The following is a 4824-nucleotide window of genomic DNA, read 5'->3' on the forward strand; positions in this document are numbered from 1 at the left end:
TGGTCGCTCTGCTGTTGTCGCCGACTGGCGTCTCCAGCCGGAGTTCTAGGAGCCTAAGGGGCCACTTTGCCAGTCACACTAACTTGAATCTCCGCCTTCAAGGAGGAGTCGGCTGTGGCATACTTGTCTGCTATGATCAGCAGCTCATCGAGGGTTTCTGGCTTGTCGCAAAGGAGCTTGTGCTTGAGGAGGGTGCCTTCTCTGCACCCGGCGGTGAAGTACTCGATAGCCTGCACCTCGTGCACGCCCTTGCATGAGTTCCGAAGCTCGGCCCAACACGTGAGGTAGTCGCGAGTCGACTCGTTGGGGCCTTGCACGCACAAGGAAAGCTGACGAGGCTTGGGAGGACGCTTGTACGTTCTTGTGAAGTTGCGGATGAATGCATCGGTGAAATCGACCCAGCTATTGATGCTGCGGGGCTTCAGGCTGTTCAGCCATGTCCGGGCCGTGCCCTGGAGCATGAGCGGAACGTATTTTACGGCAACACGCTTGTTGCAGTTCTCTATGTTGACGGCCGTGGAGTAGTCAACCAGCCAGTCCTCTGGCTTCACGGAGCCGGTGTACTTGGGGGTGTCTCTTGGGAGCGTGAACCCTTTGGGAAAGGGCTCGTCTCGAATGCGGGGCCCGAAACAAGGCGGACCCAACTCGTCTTCTTCTTCCAGCGCCAGGGATCGGTGAAGTCGGTCGATCCGGTGGCGGGCGTCGTTTTCTCCGACTCCCTCTCGGCGGCCAAGGTGGTTGCCGAGAGTCGGATGGTCAACAGGCAGCGGGGAGACTCGCCTTTCCTTGCGAGGAGGAGGAGGCGGATAGTCGTCCCGTCGTTCTACTTCTCTTGGGCGGGCGTCTTGGTCGCGCTCTATGGTAATGCGAGTCCGACTGCGGCTGACAGCCGGATCCTTGTCTTTCCTTCCTCGGGCGCCGCCAGTCGGCGTCCGAGACGTCGCGCCTTGGTCTCGGCGTGGAGGCGGGTCATCGTTTTGTTGCTGCGGCGCCTCTGTGCGGCAGCCGGCCTCGTTCTGCGCGGCAGCCGCGTCGAGGAGCCGCTGGACTCGCTCCGCCATCAGGCGGCGCTCTTCACCCTCGAAGTTGCCAGCTCGTCCGCCGCCGCCTGGGCGGCTCGAATGTTCTCCGCAGGCATGGCGTACAGAGGGCGATTTGCCCCGAATAGGTTGGCGATGGCCACGCCGCGCTGTTGGACCGCGCCTAGGCGGCTGGGCCCAGTTGGGGCTGGCGAGCCACCTACAGCGCGATCCATCTCACGCTGGTAGGCTTCTGACAAGCGTCTCATGCTAGCCAGCTTCTTTGCGCCTTCGATGAGCTGAAGGCGACGCGCCTACAACGTCTCCGCGTCAGCGTCTTCTGGAATGGGCGTGGTCAGGTCTTGCAGTGCCGCGCCAAGTGGGTCATGCGCTCCTCCGTCGGGATACTCGTCATGACCGATGATGGGCACCTCTGTGACAGTGCTTCCGTCGCTCTCCGCGCGAGGGAGCGGCTCATCGTAGACCACCACATTGGTGGGGAACGCATCGAGTGACGCGGTGTCGGAGTCGACCAGCATCGGGTCGGTGGATCCTACAGACTCCAAGTCCACGGCAGGCTCGCCGGCGACATGGAGTTGGTCAAGGAGGCCCGCGAGGAGGCTCTCGGGGCCGCCCGTGCCTACGTCGGATGCAGGCTCGTCGAAGAGGCGAACCTCGCCGACAAGATCGGCGAGGCGGCTGGCTGTGCAAGCGATGTCAGCGCCGTGCAGTGCATTGGCGCAAACTCCATCTGGCATGCCAGGTTGGCTGCGCTTGCCAGGGAGAAAAAGGGTTCCCGTCCAGAGCAGGTCTCCGGACGACGGTGCACCAGGCCCCACGGTGGGCGCCAAATGTCGGGGGTTGGGTACGACATATGCCAAAGGATGGCTTATCATGGTGGGAGCGAGTGGAACGTCGCCGGTGCCTGGAAACGGGATACGGCGAAGGCATGCACGCGGGCGAATCGTACCCAGCTTCGAGGCTCTCCGTGGAGATAATACCCCTACTGCTGCTCTGTGGGGTCTCCGCATGATCACTATGGCAAAGTGTGTACACGGTTGCTCCTTGAGCTGTTTTCTGGAGGTAGGAGAAGGCAAGGCTAGCTCTCTCCTTCCTATATGATCTGGTCTAGTGCTAATGGATTCCAACCCTTTGCATGGGTGCCCTGGGGGGTTTATATAGGCCTACTCCCCAGGGGTACAATGGTAATCCGGCTGGATGCGGGCCCAGCCGTCAGTCTCTCTGGCCGCCGTCTTATCCGCCGACTCCTAGGGCCCGCCGACTGGCTCGGTACGGAGCCGACAGGCCGCGTCCGCCGCGGGCGGGTCTTGCCGGCTATAGATTACTGTAGCCGTGCCTCTAATGACCCGGGCTCGGTCATGGGGTCGTGGCGACAGCTCCGCCGTCTGGCGGGCGATCACTGTGGCCACTCCCTGTCGCGTCTGGTTAATGGCGCGTGGGGCCCGTGGGAGGGGTCGGCTGACTCTTGGGGGCCGACTCCCAACTGGGCCGACTGGTGGCGCTCTCGCCGTCTTCCGTACGCCCGCCGACTGGTGGGACCCGTCGTCCCTGGGTCGTACCGGTAGGCCGTCGTGGGCACAGGACTCCGCCCACTGGGGCTGACGTCAGGGCCGGCATGGCAATAGTGTCGCGCCGGGCGGAGATCTCTGTGGGTACGGCGTACTATGGCCACGCCTGCCCTTGGAAAAGGGTGGGAGTGGACCTTACTGTGGCCACTCCCCGTCTCGTCCCTCTTTATGAGGGCATGGGGGTTGTTGGCGTCGCGGGCCGACTCCCCATGGCCGGCTTCTCTAGAAGTCGCTAGTCAGGAGTCAGCTCATCCTGAAGTTGTCCTCGGGACTCGGCCGCGAGTGGGCAGTCGGCTGCCTCGTAGCCGACTCTCAGAAGGCGGCTCTTCGTCCCGGGGTCTTGAGGGGTGCGGCCTGCCCCGATGTCTTGAAAGGTTCTGGGCCTGGGTTAGCCTACCCGTGGCCCATTACTCCGATAGGTGGCGCTGAGGGAGTCCTGGGTTAGGGGGTCCTCGGACGGCCAGACTATATACTTTAGCCGGATTGTTGGACTTTGAAGATACAAGATTGAAGACTTCGTCTCGTGTCCGGATAGGACTCTCCTTGGTGTGGAAGGCAAGCTTGGCAATACGAATATGTAGATCTCCTCCCTTGTAACCGACTCTGTGTAACCCTAGCCCCCTCCGGTGTCTATATAAACCGGAGGGTTTAGTCCGTAGGACAACAACAATCATACCATAGGCTAGCTTCTAGGGTTTAGCCTCTACGATCTCGTGGTAGATCAACTCTTGTAATACTCATATCATCAAGAGCAATCAAGCAGGAAGTAGGGTATTACCTCCATCGAGAGGGCCCAAACCTGGGTAAACATCGTGTCCCCTGCCTCCTGTTACCATCCGCCTTAGACGCACAGCTCGGGACCCCCTACCCGAGATCCGCCGGTTTTGACACCGACATTGGTGCTTTCATTGAGAGTTCCACTGTGCCGTCACCGTAAGGCTTGATGGATCCTTCGATCATCGGCGATGATACGATCCAGGGTGAGGTTTTCCTCCCCGGACAGATCTTCGTATTCGGCGGCTTCACATTGCGGGCCAACTCTTTTGGCCATCTGGAGCAGATCGAGAGCTACGCCCCTGGCCATTAGGTCAGGTTTGGAAACTTGAATTATACTCCCAACATCCGCGAAGACTTCATCTTCGATGGATTCGAGCCCATGACAAGTGCGCCGCACAGTCACGACGAGCACGACTTAACTCTGCCATCGCACAGTGTTCGGGAGATCGCACGTGCAACTACTCCGGGCCTCAAACCGGAACAAATTGCGCCATCTGAGGACGGGTGGATGGACCCCGCCACAGAGGCCGCACTCTCAGCGACAATAGAGCCGAATACTGACTTCACCTCCTACGAGACCCGTGTCGCCAAACAGTTGGACTCGTCCCCAGCCATGGGCTTCGAGCCGCTTGCGTCCGTGCCTATCGAATCCGATTGGGCACCGATCATGGAGTTTACTTCCGCGGATATCTTTCAGCACTCGCCCTTTGGCGATGTGCTAAACTCTTTGAGGTCTCTCTCCCTGTCAAGAGACCCTTAGCCGAACTATGTCCGGCTAGAATGGAATGCGGACGATGAAGAAATTCGCTCCCCACCCACCACCCACTTAGTATCCACTATCGACGATTTAACCGACATGCTCCGCATCGGCTTCGAAGACATCGACGTTATGGACGACGATGCAGGAGACAAACAGGAACCACTGTCCACAGGGTGCTGGACCGCCACCTCATCATATGATATATAGATGGTGGATATCCCCAAAGAAGGTGATGGCAATGAGACAGCGGAGGATAATCCCTCCAAGAAGCAATCCAAGCACCGACGTCAGCGGTGCCGCTCTAAGTCCCGCCATAGCAACGATACCGACACAAGAGATAATAATACTCCGGATAGTGCCGAAGATGATGACAATACCCTCCAGCCAGGCTCAAAGCGGGAGGACGAACAGGCTAGCCCTCCAAAACAGGCAGCAGACGCAGAAACGGAGGATGACAATTACATGCCTCTCTCCGAAGACGAGGTGAGCCTCGGCGATGAAGAATTTATCGTGCCTGAGGATCCCGTCGAGCAGGAGCGCTTCAAGCGCCGGCTTATAGCCACAACAAATAGCCTGAAGAAAAAGCAACAACAGCTTCAAGCTGATCAAGATTTGCTAGGATCGATGGACCGAAGTCCTTGCGGCCGAGGAAGACGAACTCGAACGCCCAACCAAGAGT

This window comes from Triticum urartu, chromosome 4 (genome assembly GCF_003073215.2).
Source record: "Triticum urartu cultivar G1812 chromosome 4, Tu2.1, whole genome shotgun sequence".
In the NCBI taxonomy this organism is placed as follows: domain Eukaryota; kingdom Viridiplantae; phylum Streptophyta; class Magnoliopsida; order Poales; family Poaceae; genus Triticum; species Triticum urartu.